A 17,616-nucleotide genomic window follows, 5' to 3' on the forward strand; every position below is an offset into this window, starting at 1 on the left:
GCCCTTTTTGGTTAATTAAAAAAATCCATAACAATTATGGTATTCAATATGCAGAGTTGATCTTTATTTGTGATTACCATTAGAAGTGTATATATATATATATATATATATATATATATATATATATATACTAATGGACCAAACTTGTTAAAACACCTACATTTAACTTGTAAAATGTAAAATATGTATGTTTTTTTCCCATAAATTTAAACTTGATACTTTGATATGTTAGTTGGACAAATTATTTCAAATGTGATATTAATTACTAGGATTTCAGAGAAGTATTTGGCACATGTTTCTAGGCACCAATTTGCTACAAGACATTTAATGGAATGTATGTGGCACACTTACATTCATGTGGGGTGCATCTTCCCCACTTAACATCAATAGACAACAGTAGTAAGTTAGAAAGCAACTAATCATTCAAGACATATTGGACTCTTTACTCTTTACCATGAATGAATATTAAATGCATTATACACATATATGTAGAGAGAGTTACAAACTATACCAAAACGTAATTGATGCTTGATACCCATACCTCCAATTACTAGTTACATGGGATGAACATCAATAACAAATATAACAAATATTATTTTGATTTGTCATATTTTTTCGTCACCTGAGTTGTCACATACTTGACATAACATCAATGCTATGTCACAACATTCAAAAAATGTTAGACAAACGACAAGTCTTACTATTATTACATCATAATGGGTACATCTTAATTATATAACTTACCATACATATATATATTAAACACAAACACATGTCAACCCCGTGACTGTTATATAGACCAATATCAAAACAATCTTCTTGTAATTTTAACAAAAGCATGGTTCAATGTCCAAAAGGTAATTTGATCGACATAATGAGGGTTATAGCAGGAGACCGTTCATAGTATGATACAATACGAAAACAAATAAAATAGCAAATTACAATTCTGTTAGAAATTATAAAAAGCTACATATGTACGAAAAGAAATGCAAGAATTAATAAAAAGCTACAAGTGATTGAGTATTCGGGTTCAACACGGGTCTCTTGAAACAGATTGTGGGTTTACTATGAAAGCTTATGATTCATGAGCGTATAAAGGAATCGAATAATAATATGAACAAGTTGATGAAACAACACATTATAACATGTGTGTCAACTTATTTTGGAAATCTGGTAATATAGCAATTACTAATATATAGGTTTGAAGGTTGATGTCTAAACTACAATCAACCGTAAACAACTCGATCTTACGAACAAGGATTTAGTGGTATCACACGTGAAAGTACAAAAGCCGAACACCTTAGATAATAAATAGGTGAAAGATATACATTTAAATGTTGGTGATCTTGGGCCATGTACGGCTAGTATGTTTAGCCATTGTTGGGCTTAGTTTTCTTCTATGGGGCTGGGCTCTACTGTCTCATGTTATAAGCCCATAATGAGTTGGTATTCGTTGGGCTTTGGTGTGTCCTGACTCCTGAGAACCCAAAGGCGTTACTCTATATTATTTACTTTCAACAATATATCTTTTGGACGGGTTTGATAAAAAAAATATGTAATAAGTGAAGGATAATAAAATAATAAGTATATATATGTAGTTATTTTAGTCAAATGAGATGGTCTTGGTACACACCCTGTCTATTAAGAGTTTTGAATTCAACATATATGATATGACTGATCCATACACTTTTTAATTTAACATACCGTATAATGGTCGGTGTACTTTCTGGGTACTAAATGGCTAGCCTTGATCTCAGTCTACTGTCATAGTTAGTGCCGCGCCATTGGTTTCACAGTGTCGTGCATGTGGTCACCCTACATGTAAGGACATGCTCGAGTAATAGTGTAAAAACATAGCTAGGTAGTCCATAATATCACATAAATCCAAAAGTCATATCATCTATGAGAACACATAATAACATATACAAGTTTAGTAAAGTTATTGCATGTTACAGGTCTTAAGATAGAAATGAACAAGGTTCTAAATATACACAAAAGTCATTTTAAGGTGGGGTGCTTGTCGGAGTTAATTTTCAAATTGAGTTATGGGCCAGGAAGGTGGGCCGGTTCAAGCTAATGAGTATTATTTGACACCCACAAACTATTGTGATAAGGATGATGTTCAAATTTTTATAAATTTTGTTGGGTCAAATTAAAATAAGAAGTATGATAGAAGGATAAGAAGTAATCTAGATAATTAATTTTGAATTTGAAGTGTTAAGATTAGTTTGAGAAAAATATAAGTATAAAATAAGGGAAATGATAACAAAAGAATAATACATAATTGTTGACTTTCTCTTCTCATATGTAAGGCACATGTCAATTCACCCATCGTTTTAAAACGTCAATAACTTTTTATACGACAATTTTTTTTTAAATCACCCTAATAATAAACGTCTTTTTATCTTTAATTTGAGTACCAAATTGTTATAAAAAAATTTAGTGGTTTTTTTTATACATTGTTTTATTGGTTATAGACATTGTGTTTTTCTTAATTGCGTTTTATCCAATTATGTTTTAACATAGTGTTTTTTTCCATTCTGTTTTTTACATTGTATTATACAATTGTGTTTTTTTTAATAGTGTTTTTCGCATTGTGTTTTTTCATAGTGTTTTTCATTGTGCTTTTTCTGGTGGCCGTTGTTCGATGACCTTTTACGGTGATTTTTTCGGCGAAATTTCTCAGGGATTTTTTACCGGTTGTAACATCCTGTTTTCTAGTTTCGGTTAATAAAACGAGAATTTATTATGAGTCGGGCTAGTGTTGGGTTAAATGGATATGGGTTATGGATTTGGGTTATGAAGGAAAGAGGAAAAGACCACGGGCTTAAGCCCATGATCCATAAATATATAAACCCTTAATCACCCATTTAATTCATTTTACACACATTCCATACACCTCCCAAAACACACACTTAAGCTCTCTCTCTAGCCGAAATCACCAAGGAAAAATCGATCCCGATCCAAGGTAATGATAGTATGATATTGTATGAGCTTAAACCCATTAGATATGGTCACGAAACGACGAGCCGACACCGTTGAACCGTTTAAGTCACGAGATCCGGATGGAATCGGGTATAAACCGAACCTAAGATGAGCTTAGGGATCACCCTAGCTCAGATCTGGATCGAACGAGACGAAAAACGGTGAAAAACGAGTTAAAACTTGTTTTTCCGGCGAATCCGCGGTTTTCCGGCGACGGCGCGGGAAAAGTTAATACGAGGTAAATGATGTCAGGGAATGTTAAGACATTCCCTGACCTAACCCTAATTCGCTAACGGAAAGTTAACGAATTAGAGGTAATTCTCTAACGTGGAGTTAACGAATTGGAAGCAATTCGTCAAGCGATTCGTTAAAGGAAAACCTAACGAACTAGACTTAATTCGTGTTCAAATTCGTTAAAGATACGAACTAGCTCCCAATTCGCGTTGATCATTCGTTAAAAGGAATAACGAATTAGAAGGTCCAGTTGGTTACTTGGACTGGTTCGCTATATGGACTGATTCGTTAAGGGTCCAGTTCGTTAAAGGGTTCAATTCGTTACAAGAACCAGTTCGCTAAGATAAGCCAATATGTTAAGAACCAGGAAACGAACTAGAAGTTTGATAAAATGACAGAACAGTCCCTGGACTTAGAAAAAGAATGATTTAATTACAAAGAAACCCTCGAACTTTTAAGTAGCAAATTAATTAATGATTCAAAATGTTAATGGAAAATGTGATAAGACAGTTAATAGAAATAAAATTTTTCCAAGCTGACCTGGCAGCTCGACCCCAGCCAGGGGCTCTGCCCCTTGGACCCTGCTAGGGGCTGCCGCCCCTAGACCCCGCTGCCAGGGGCGCTGCCCCCGGACCCCCGTTCGTTGAGGGTTATAATTGGACTAGAAATACGATATGGATAGTGATAGTAATTAATATGTGTAATTGTTATACAGTTAGTCGTGCACAGCTAAAGAGGGGAATAACCGTAAACGGTGAACGCAACCGCATTGAGGTGAGTTTCTAGCCCCACTTCCTTGTTGTGTTTTCGGGCCTGTGTGCATACTCGTTGTGATAGTTAATACACTAACCTTAAGTGGTAAGTGTATGCCTTGAATGATTTATGTATGATGAATGGTTGACGGTGCGTGAATGATCTTCGGATATTGCATGTACCGTCAGGTGGTAGTTAAAGATATGAATGATATATATGACGTATGAATGATGTATGTATGAATGTATATGATGTATGAATAATGTATTTATGTATGATATGTTGATGGTATGTGAACGCTCTTCGGAGATTGCACGTGTTGTCAAAGAAAGTATGTAAGAACAGGTATGGTACAGTTGCATGAAACAAAGGGACCATAACCTAATAATATCTGTGAGGATAGGGACCAGACCCTTTATAATATCTGTGAGGATAGGGACCAGACCCTCATAATATCTGTGATGGTAGGGACTAGACCCTAATGATATTTGTGATGTTGGGACCAGACCCTTTATAATATCTGTGATGTTGGGGACCAGACCCTTTATAATATCTGTGAGGTTATAGGGCGGAAGGCTCTTTAAATAGGATGGATAATTATGTATGAAAAGTAAGTATGAATAATATACACCCCTTCGGGCACGTGTGCAAGTATGTGAACAGATTGTATGCTGTATGATTAACTAGAACTCTCTCAGCGTAGCTGACTTTTAGTATGCACGCAGGTGAGTAGGATGAAGCAGCTCGCTTGATGAAGACACATGACATGGAATTGAAGATACTGGCATCTCAAAGAAATGTTATGATGTTTTAAAGACTATGTTTGATTTTAAATAACTATGAATGTTTGTTAAGACAAGAAATGATGGATATCTAAAATATTGGTTGAAGTTTTATGTTCCGCGCAAAGTTTTAATTAACTCTGATATTTAGAACGGTGTTATGAGTAAATCGAACGAGAAAAGTGAGGCACCGGTAACGGGGCCTTACACCGGTGACTTTCCGATGAAATTTCCGAAGACTTTTCCGGAAAAGTGGTGGCGGTGTGTGATGGTGCTGGTGGTGGTAGGGATGAAGTTGTGGTGGTTGTAGGAGATGGATGAAGATGTAAGTGGGTTTTTGAGATTAATATAAGTATGTTTTAAGATTAAAGTAAATGGGTTTTCAATATTAGAATAGTAGACTAACACACTCTCCTTCCTAGCTTTCCTAGAAAAATCAAACTCCTTATTTGAAACTAACTCTTATCTTGTTTCCTAATTTAAATAATGTAACTATAATATTTTGAAATCTTGTATTGATAAATTGTATCATATTTCAAAATTTTAATAGATAAAAATCAATCAATATGGAAACAACATAGTTTTATCATTCGATTTATCTAATATAAGAATGATTTTTCGAATTTTATGATTAACATGAACAACATCTTTGAAAAATCTTCAGTCATTTTTTTTTCTAAAAATTCGAAATTTTCAACATATTTTCAATAGATTTTGATTATATTAGAGTTTTAAATATAATTCCTTAGCAATTATAACTAATTTTTATAAATTGTTTTCTTAACAAAACATAAAAACAGAAAACCAAAACAAATTAAGGAAAACATGAAGAACTGATTTATAAACATCACTCTGATGTCACATGATGATCACTTCTTCATAATAGTTATAGAAAACATGAATATAATATTAAACCTAGGAACCTGTTACAGCAGAGTTAGTAGCCACTGCTGCGGAGTATGATCCAGATGACGTGATTGTCAGCAAGGTCGAGATCCCCTTTAGGATGTATGTTAATGATGGGGATTAGTGTTTTGTGAAAACCGAATATAGGGGAGAGAGAGAGAGAGAGAGTCACACGAAAATCATTATGTGTGTGACTAGGGTTATGTTATGATGTTAATTATTCTCTCCATATATTTATATACACCCAAGGGGAAACTCTTGATTAGCAAGTAAGGGTAATATAGTCCATCAACAATTACCTAGCTAATTTAATAATAAGGTATAATTTAATTACATAGATCTATTATAATATAGAGCAATGTTATAATAAGAAGTAGATTTTTCCTAAGAAGTGTAGGAAGTGTGTTTTCACCATTAGGTCTAACAAAACACACCGCACAATAAACACTTTCCATATCCACCGTCAGATCAGCATATCCAACGCACTAGATTACTTATTACACTTCTTAGACACACACCACTTCTTATTATAACCCCACCCTATAATATAAATAATAATGATGACCATATATAAATACATAAATACATATATTTATTCTTACATCGGTTGGGTGTTGGCTTCTGATGCTAGGCTAAGTGAGTCTGATGTGGCAGGAAGATGTGACGATGGCATGTCTGTGTAATTATGATAATGTGAGTTTCAAAATATTACAAGTTTGAGATAACTTCACCGATTAATGAAACATCACTAAATTGCCAAACAGTACCTACTTATAGGGTAACACGATTATGTATATACAAAGTAATGTATACCTTAGGTAGAACCGATTAAATATGAAACTCGACTTGAAAAATCCAAAGTCGAACCAAATTGAAGAATTTAGGGTAAGTAAGTTTATTTTCCAAAGCTTGTTTTTTCATGTTTTCCAGTCTCGGGTTGGTCTTGTATATTCACCGCCCGCCATAGACGACCACCATTTTAGTCGGCGCAGCCAACATTCCAGCAATAATGCAATCATCAGTCATCACCACCCCTGCCTCTACCATTTTGTCGATGGTGATGGTACTAGTGTCAACAACAATTAATGATCATTGCGGCGACTGGGAGGTGGTGAAGTGGGGTGGTGATGAAGGCCGGTATGTGGTGGGGTTGAAGACGCCAATAACGAGAGCATCGGCAACGTTGACAATGATAATAGAATTCATTCATTAATGATTGTTTTGTCGCTCAAATACATAACAATTCCATTCCTCTAAATTCAAATGCTTTTGACAAACTTCAATTCTGTAAACCACCTTCAATGTGTGTTTCTTGGTAAATGAATTAAATTCATTCTCTAAGGTTATGTGTAGTGGATGTGCTATAAAAATAAGGCGTTTTGTGTTATGTGACGCCAGTCAGTAAATGTGTGTTTTTGTTTTAGTGGTGAAGTGGTGTGGTAGCCCGATATATATAGGGTGGGGTTAAAATAAGAAGTGAGGTGTCTCTAAGAAATGTAAAAAGTAATCTGGTGCGTTAGATATGTTGATCTGATGGTGGATATGGAAAGTGTGTTTATTATGCGGTGTATTTTATTTTAGTTGCGGTGTGTTTATTGTGCGGTGTGTATTATTAGATCTAATGGTGAAAATGCATTTTCTACACTTCCTAGGAAAAATCTACTTCTTATTATAACATTGCTCTCTCTCTCTCTCTATATATATATCTCACACACACGAACATATAATAATAATAAAACAATAAGAGCATCAGGCGACAACTGCATGCCCCCCCCCCTCCTAAAAAACCACCCCTTTGTCGCCTGGGGGCGATGTTCTCGTCCCAAATCAACTTTGTCGCCCCCACTACACACCCTAATACTAAATGGTGTAAAGGAATTCAACCATTATCTATATAGATAAATAATGAAATGTCGGTGCCACAAATTTCATTTTTTGAATATTATTAGTTATGTTATAATATTTATTCAAATCCTCTTGATAGTTGAACAACTTTGTTTGTTTGCCTTGATAAATGTTCTATTTGTGTTTAGTCATATGCTATATTAAAAGCCTCAAGTTCGAGGCACCGAGACTCATTATGCAGCCATTTTTTTTCTTATTTTACTTACTTTTCTCATTTTCTCAGTTGGTTATTTGATGTTTTCAATGGTGGGTTTTTTTTTGTGATTTTTATGCAACTTTTATTATTTTATTTGTTTTACATATTTTAACTTGAAAGATTTATTATTTGCGTGTATCTTGGAACCATAACGAACATACTCGATACCGGCCGAATTCACATCGACTCACCACGCAAGTCCGGATTTTAACGATCAAGTGAACATCATTTTAAATATATTATTTGTGATCATAAACTGCATCGTAACCAAGTTAGTGTCATTTTGATCATAAATTGTACGTGTGTCGATACAATTTTAAACGTTTACATTTTTTTCTGTTTTAGTGACGATGTCGTAATGAACTTAATTGATACCGACCAAATTTACATTGAAGCACCGCCGCAACGCGACGAGTTGTTTTCCTAGTCATTGTAAAATGTGAAACTATTCAACTAAATTAAACGTAATCTAACCTTGATCCCCAATTTCTGATTGTTCTAGTTTGATTTTGAAACGATTTTGATTTTGTTCGGTCTAATTTTTATTTTATTTTTTAATTTAAACAGTTTAAAACCGGACAATGAACATATTCTCTTGTTTTGCAACTAGACTCGTTATTCTATCATTATTCGTGCAATTTAAGAAAACGAGCATCAAGCAAGTAGATGGATTTTGAAAAAGAAGAAGCATTTTAATTTATATAATAATCAATTTTGAATAAACCGATACACATGCATGATGCATACAAAACCAAACATTTCTGACATTCACATTCATTTTCTTTTAGAACGGCTAAATTCACGCATCATTGTTTTCTATACATACTTCAAATAAACAAAATTCAAAATTTAGAAAATAAATTCCAATTTATAAAATTAAGGTGTGCTTAGTTTGATTTTTTTTTTCTTTTTCCAATATTATCTGTTCACAAATGGAAGTAGTAGTCCTCCTTCTCCTCACCACCATGTCATCACCATCATTGCCCTTTTACTATTTTTTCTAGGTAATTTTTTTTTTATCTGTGATGCATAAGTAGTTTTGTCAGTTGTACTTCACTTATTCATCTTTTCGTATATACTAAACAACACATAATGATAAACACATAATGATGATTCATTGCATTGTCCATAGGTTTCCTCATTCATTCTATTCTTTCGTTTATTTTATCATCTTAGACTATGTTCAATGCATGAGTTAAATTAAGCCCTCCGTAGCCTAAGCAGCCCTTTACTTTCACAAGGGTTTTGGTTTTTGTTGGCTTTTTAAGATGAAGTGGGCCCAAAGTAAGAAAAAGAAACTTGTATACAAATTTTGTGGAGTAAAGTGCTAAAATGGTCCCTGAGGTTTGGTTAAATATGTGATTTTCGTTAAAAAAATTTTGGGAAAATTACCAAAATAGACATGTTTGACCAAAATTTTACCAAAATAGACATGCTTATTTTAGCCTACATCTCTTCAATCATTGTTTTTTTACAAATAAACAACTGACACGTCACCGAAACCGACTAAAGCGACTAAGCTTTAGCCGCCACTTTATGGGCACAGAATTTTATGAAAAGTAAACGGGTCCCACCTTTAGCCAAATAAAAATTCGACACGTGTCAAAGGCGGCTAAACTTAGCCTACATCTATGGTTATTTAGCCGGCATCTTTGACTCTTAGCCGGCTCCAAATATTCCCTCTTAGCCGGCTCCAACTCGGCTTGTAGGCTAAGGCTTCACTTAGCCGCCTTCTTTTTTTCATTTAGCCGTCTAATTTTTGCCGCAAAAATTGAATATTTTACCAAACTTACCAACTCTATTAAATATTTAGCCGACTTCACTTAGCCGTCTTCTTAGCTGGTGTAAATTTAGCCCCCCAAATTAAATGTTTTTACCTATTCATTTAATTATTTAGCCTGTTTCGCTTAGCTGCCAAATTTTTTTCTCCTAGCCGACATGTTTTAGTCATCAGAAATAAATACATTTACCTACCTAAATTTAATTTTTCACCAACCATTTTTATAAAACTATACAACCATATTTCACTCCATCATATAAAACCATTTTCACTCTCTCAAACTTTTTTACTTTGACAAACCCAGCCACCCGCTACCACTTGACAAACCCAGCCATTGGCCACCACCTGCCAACTTCCCAGGCTCGTCCGAAAACCGTTCGTGAACAAAACACTTACATCAATCCTTAGATCGTCAGGTAATGGCTTCTACAGTCTCTAGTCGATCGCCGCCACCGGATCCAGGCCTAAAACTACCGTCGCCACCGCGTGACAGATAACAACTCATCGTCGTTGTCACCGCACAGCGGTAGAACCTTAGCCACACCTTGTCTTTATAGCTGCTACGGCCAGATCTGTTGTTTGAGATTAAGAGATCGATGATTTCGCATGATGGTGTTGCTGATATAGGGTTTCAGGCAGTGTGGTGGTTGTGAGCGGATATGGTGACGGTGGTTATGGAAGGCGAAGTGGTGGTGTGGTTTGGACTTGCAAACCCGGTGGTGGTGAGAATGAGATATAAAATTAGATTAGGAAATGGCATTGAGGATGAGTGGGGAACATGATGAAGATTAAAGGGATTTATGTGAGTAAAAGAAAATATCAAAATATATAGCTTTTTAGAAAGACAAAAAGGCCCCTAAGTTAACATTGAAAGTTAACCAAGTTAGTAAATTGGACGTAATTGACAAGAAGTGAGAAACGTTGAGGGTCCAGTTGCACAAGTAAAATTTTTTGGACGAAAGTCGCATAATTGACCGAACTTTACTCAATTTTGTGTGTACTGAGTAATGGGTGGGTAAACATATTTATAGGGTTGAAGATGAAATTGAGGTTAATAAGAATTTGTAAGAATATTATGTGACATAAAATATGACAATTAAGGGCGCCTAAAGACGCACGTAATATTAGAGATGGTCTTATACCAAACAAACCGTATAAGCTACCATAAATATATAAAAAACAATAAAATAAAGTAAAAAAGAAGAGTAACACGTACGGTATCAATTCATCGTATTCCTATGTCTTGAAACAGAAACACCACTTGTACTCGAGGCAACTAGTTTGTATGCATGTATGTATGACGTTGTGCGGAATCCACACCACTATTAAATTCAGCTTAATTAATCCCCAAGCCACCGATATATAAAAAGCCAGCCTAACCACATACATTGCATTACATTACATTACATCCGTCACGAACACAACACAACTTAAACTCTTCGAGATCCGACGACCATAGTCGGATTTCGATTATCACATCATCATGACGAAGCTCTCTTCTTCTTCCGCCGTCGTCGCATCCGTTCTCGCCGCCTCCACAGCGGCACTCGAATCCTCCAATTTCAAGGTATACATATATTTCATAATTTAGGGTTCTAATGGTCAATTGAGTTTGATTAGTTAGCTAGAGAAGATGATATGAACAATTGGTGTTGTTTTGATAGGAATTGAAGGGGAGAAACGGTGGGGAAACAGGTTTGGATGGAAAGTTTGCGCCGAGATTTGATGGATTGAGGTTTATTGAGACACTGGTGACTGCACATAAGTGAGAGAAGAAGTTGCAGGTTTTGTGAGTTATTATCTGTTTAGTTTTCATGTCCAAAAGTTGTAATTGTTTATTTTTTACTTGTTTTTAGTGTTTGATTGTTAGATCCCGTTTGTGGGGCGCCGAATGTGTTATTACTATTTGAGTTTGTTATCATTAATTTCTTTTATTGGTTTACAAATTGTGTAGTTTGTGGTAGGGCGGAGCATAGTTCGGTTTGATTATTATGTTAAACCAAAACCGAAGTTATCGGTTTTTTTGAATATATAGGTCATTCGGTTTCGGTTATTTTCGGTTTGGTTATAGTCAGTTTTTTTTTCAATTTACATTGGAAAAAAATATAAAAAACGAAAATGGTTTTTTTGAATATATAGGTCATTCGGTTTCGGTTATTTTCGGTTTGGTTATAGTCGTTTTTTTTTCAATTTACATTGGAAAAAAATATAAAAAACGAAAATGATGATTTTAATCTTATAAGAGCGTGTTAGAGTTATGTGTATATTGAATTCGAAAAACAAGGTGTGTGTTACGTGAAACCATACGAATACAACTTTGATAAAGTAGTAGAGTTTAAAATTTAAAAAAAGTCTTACTTAAAAAACACTAAATGTTTTGTCCCAATCTGCGTTCATCATCTTCAAAGTTGACCAAGTCATCATAATCTTTATCACCATCAATCAATTCGGTTTCGTTTTTTTCGGTTTTTCAAAAATGAAAACCGAACCGTTACAAAAATTTCGGTTTTCCAAAAAAAACAAAAAATCAACTGTCGGTTAATGATTCGGTTCGGTTTTTTGGTTAATTTAGTTATTTGATTTTATGTTCACTGGTATACTTTCTGACTATTTGATGATAAATTGTGGTTTTACAATTTCATGGTTATCAACAATTGAATTGTTTTGTATTGTGTTATTTGGTTTATTGGTTAATTTATCTAATAGGTGTCAAATTCCCAATTACCTATTAAGACTCGTTGTGGTGACAGTGGGTGGTAAAGTGACGTGGCATGGGTTTAAAGCCCGGCACATCACACCAAGATGGTAAGAGAGGGGCGGTGATGGAGAGACTTCAAGGCATTATCGGGCAACAAAGGGAAATCTTAAATACCTAGTGCGACCCAAATGGTAAAACGGTGGTGCTTGTTGAGGAGAGGCTGTAAATTACTAAATTCTAAGCTAAAGCACCACGTCGTCAACACCAAGTTTAAAGCCCAACCATTTAAGCATTTGGCCAATAATTTTTTTTTTCCTCCTTTGGCACCCCGTTAATATGTTGAAGCCCCTCCCTTACTGCCCATGCTTAAACGCCCCGACACTATGACGTTAAAGTCGTACCACATAAGCTTTTGAAGGCCTTTTTGCAGCTCACAACAACAAGCCCAACATTTACATACTTTACCTATTTTCTTAAGCGGCAACAAAAATACATATGATGTCCTGGAAAGAAATATTTTCCTCTATGAAAGAAAACACGATGAATATACATTATGTATTATTCTTTATTATATTAGACTACACCCATCAACAATCTAATATTAAGATTAGTGGGACCTAGACAATAAAAAAAATATTAAATACATCAAATTGCAAACAATCTCAAGAAATGAGATTATGATCACAATCCAGATTGCAATCTCATTTTCTTGCCACATGTCAACATATCAATGGTTTGGAAGTTTATTTTATTTTTTTATTTTTTTATTTTTTTCTACAAATTTAATTATATATATATTTTGGTTTTTGTTTTATAACTTATTATATTTAACTTTTTAAAAAAATATAAACACATAGTCTTACTTAGTTTTTTTATGAACATTCCGGTATAAATTTTATTAAATTGAGTTCGTTTAATAAATCGTATTTTTTTAAACAAAATTAAAATTTTAACCATTATTGAATTATCTTATTTGAACTATTGGTTTAGTAATATTTTCTGGATAAGATTTACAATCTAAAAAATCAAACATTATCTCATTCACAAAACTAAAATTATATCTAAATTCGTATTTTAACCCTATAAATATTATAAGAACTTTCATATTCACTCACACCTTCCATCTCTATCTGATTTCATATTCCTACCATGAATCATCAAGTTTTCAAACTTTCACATGAATCTTGGAGATTCTGAAGATGGATCATCAGTGTACTTCCACATATCCACTCAGAGGAAGGTCTTTTCGTAATGGATGACCCTTAAAACCATAATCTGTAGTGAAAATTTGTATAGCGGCCAAAGTAACATAATTTATCTGTAATGAAGATTTTGGTTATCTACATAAGATATTGCACGACTTCAAGTCAATAACCAACACTGGTCAACAAATGACGATTTTGGTTGTCTACAAGTTACACGTGTGCCAGAGTAACGAAGTTAGTTGTTATCAACGGTCAACAATAAAGGGGCTAAAACAATAGTAGTACGTAAGAGTGTAAACGAGTCAAGCCACTCATGAGCTACTCGAGATTGGCTCATTAAAAACTCAAATCAAGCCATCCTTAAACAAGCTCGACTCGAGCTTTACATATCAAGCTCGAGCCGACTCGCAAGCCAAAATGAGCTTTTTATCTATATAAGTTTATATTAATTTATTTTTATAATAACTATTATTATATTATGATAAAATATTTAAATAATATATCATATTAATAAAAAATTATATATACATGTAAACAAGTATGAAAAACGAGTCAAACGCAAACTTTAAAATACATCTCTAAACGAATTGAGCTCAAGTCTAACTAAGCTCGGGTGGTTATAACTAATGCTAATGTGAGACAATTTCTTTGTGATGACAAGAGGTAGCTTAACCATTTTGGAAGCCATAAACAAAGTAACAAATTCGAACCCCTTTTAAGAACTTTAATCTCAGAATTTAGAAACCCTCCTTGTACACCCCAACATGGGCTCATGATATATTAGCAGAAATCAAGTCACAAACTTAATTATAAAATAGCATAACCACTAAAACTTACCAAAGTCGGTTAGTAAATCACCAATAAGCATGAATATATCAAGTCTCGGTAGAGGTAATATGCCAACAAGATTTTAGTAAAATAATATGAAGCATATATGCTGCAATATTTTAATAAAACGAAACATGCTACCCTACTAACCTACTGTAATCAGGCATTTCTTTCGTTTCATTGAAAGTTTTGACGGCAAAACCATAAAAATAAAAAAAGAATATGCATAGAAAAATTGAATTAATTCAAGTTAACAATTATACACAACAAAACACGTATGATTTCTCACCTGTGACAGAATTAGGCCATTTTTCTAGGGTTTGATCCGGATCTAGTTTCAAAAGCTTCATATTCATCATTAGGGTTTTCAATTCGTGAGTTTTATCTACCATGAATGCTGCAAATAAGTCAAATTCTGGATGAATTGGTGAAGATTGCGAGAGACATGGTAAAGTGGTTGTGCTTTAGAAAATTTAGGCGCTATTCTGAGAAGTAATATTGGGAGGGTGCTGGGTTTATAAGTTTTTATTCGGGAGATGACATACATTTTTTTTTAGTTACGACACTGAATTCATGACATGCAAAAATAAGCTCATAAATCTTTTAAATTTTTAAAATTATGACATGCACATTTACATGTCATAAATCACCACGAGTCATAGTGTGCATTGCATTAAAGATTTTTTTTCTACTAGTGGCAAACATATATCAATAGACTAGTCTATATACCCGTGTGACACACGGAATTTATTTTTATAACATTACCTATAAAATGTCAAAACAATAGTATAGAAAAAGTTAACACAAAAAGAAGAATATTACTAATAAAATAAATACCTCATAAGTAACAACATGCTTGCATCAAGCAACAAACTATTCAAGGTCTATATGAATTTTATCGGCTCTTTCTAATACATTTTTTAATCTAAACATTATCTAAAAAAATACCCATTAAGATCCTAAGAAACCAAGAACATAATTAAGTAAAAATCCATCATGCCTTGGTTATAAAAAAGCCGATTATAAATATCTTTGTAACTAAGCCAACACTTGAGTAGTTATTTTCATAGGTCAAGATTATAAGCATCATTCGAACCACCCTCTTCAAGCTACAATTGTTCATCCATAGAAATTTACAATTCAAAACAAATGTTATGAAATCAAATACAAATTCATATCAACCAGATTTTGACTTTTTGGTTAGTTTGACCATAAAAGTCATCCTTTGGCCAAATTTAATTTGATCTACACAATGTTAAAGCTGTCCATGAAGTCCAAAATAACCAAAACACCTCCGTATTGCATATTTTCAATAATGCCCAAAGCATCCTTGCTGGCATGAAAATTCATTTTATTCACATTATTTCTAGACTTTTGTTTATCTGTTCTAATCACCAAATTGTCCATAATGTTGATAATTTCATTTTGAGTCATTTGTTTTTCCTGTTAAGCACTCTCATGGTTGATGGTTGTTCCAAATTTAAACATCATATTTCGTATATATATATATTTTTTTACTTTCAGTTGTTTATTCAAAAGACCTTTCACAACAAGCCTGTAAATGAACCAAACCTTGAGTGAGTTGTTCGTGAACCATTCGGCAAGAAGTGTGACAAGTTTTTCAAATATGAAAATAACTCTATAGAGTTTTGATGAGTAGTTAAGTTTTGATGAGTAAACACTAACTCTATTTTAGGGTATATGAAAATAAACAACAAATATGCTTTTTCTTGGTTAAGTAACTTAATAACCGTTTTTTGTGAAACATTTTGAAATGATTTGTCTTTATAGTTAACAAAATATTAGGTCTATACAGAAAGGATGTTCACGGGTAAACAAAATGTTTTATTTTGAAAGAAAAAATTACAAATTTTGTCATTTTAAATATCTAAAATTATGGATTTGGTCATTTTTAAAAATGAGTTTCACTCTTTGTCCTTTATTTGAATTTTTGCCTCGGTTTTAGTCCTTTACACTAACGGATGTTAAGTTTTTCAGTTAAATCACCCATGTGCATTGCACATGAGGGTACTTTAGTCTTTTTACTAATTGAAGGGCCATCTGTTTAAACATAATAAAAGCTGTAAAATTAATCACAAAACTATAAGGACTATCCTTGTAGTTTTATAAAACAATAATTTAAATATAAAAGAATAAATACATCTTCGGATCTACCTCTATCTACCTTTTGCCTGAAAACACTACAGATCCTCTCCTAATAACACCAAGACCGCCACCATGGTCAGCCGCCTCCAACGACCTCGTGTCGCTTGCCAACTCCAGCAACTTAGAGCTACTTGCCACCTCTATGGCTTCTCTATCACCACCATTACAATCGTTAAATATAGAAGTCGACAACTAAGTCACGGAATTGGATTTAAACCTCCACATGTTCAATAAATTTGCTGATTGAACTGGATGGTTTTTCTATGTTTAGGTTTTAATGAGCACGGATTGGCGTTTCGAATGTAGGTTGAGAAAGTTTGAAGAATAATGATGTAAAAAGGGTTGAATCGGATATGGATTGTGTTAATGGCGATTTATTAGGGTTTTCAGGTTGTTAGGGCAGGAGAGATGAAAACAAATTTCCCCTAAATTTGGATGGAGGTTGCAAAGGTAAGTTGTATGGGTTGGTTAATTTTCTTAGTGACGGTGATTGTTGATTTTCATCTTTGTCTAAGGATGGATAGTAGCTATCAAGGTTCATCAGAAGAAAAAGCCCCAAATTTGAAGATAATTTCTAGGGTTTTTAAGGTGGTGATGGTGACGGTAACCGTGACCAATTATGGTGGTGGGATTTTAATTTTAGTGAAATGTATAAGATGATATTGTTTAATTAATTATTTCTAGTTAATGAAAAGGGATGGAAATTACCATTATGCCCTCATGTGCTTTGCTTATGCATAAATTTAACTGAGAAATTGGATGACCGTTAGTGTAAAGGATTAATACCGAGTCAAATATCCAAGTAAAGGACAAATAATGAAACTCATTTTCAAAAAGACCCAGTCCATAACTTTAGATATTTAAAAGGACAAAATTTGTAACTCTTTTCATTTTGAAAAGATATTTAACTATCATACATTCATTATGATATACGTTAACATTTTGGTTTAATACTGAATTACGTTCCACGGTTTGTTTGTTTTTTCAGGTGGTTACGGCGGATGAGCTTGTTTTAGGACAGGAATTTTCAAGATCATCCTGGTAAATTAATGTTAATATCTAATGTTTTAATGTTTTTGATAAGACACTCAAGTTTGTGTATCTATCAACTTATTATGTAGACAATGTTATTTCTTACTTTTTTGGGTGGGCTATTCAAATGTTCATATATGGTTATA

Source organism: Bidens hawaiensis, unplaced genomic scaffold (assembly GCF_021521415.1).
Source record: "Bidens hawaiensis isolate Kalapana, Puna unplaced genomic scaffold, B.hawaiensis_p1.1 tig00002423_1, whole genome shotgun sequence".
NCBI classification, from domain to species: Eukaryota; Viridiplantae; Streptophyta; class Magnoliopsida; order Asterales; family Asteraceae; genus Bidens; species Bidens hawaiensis.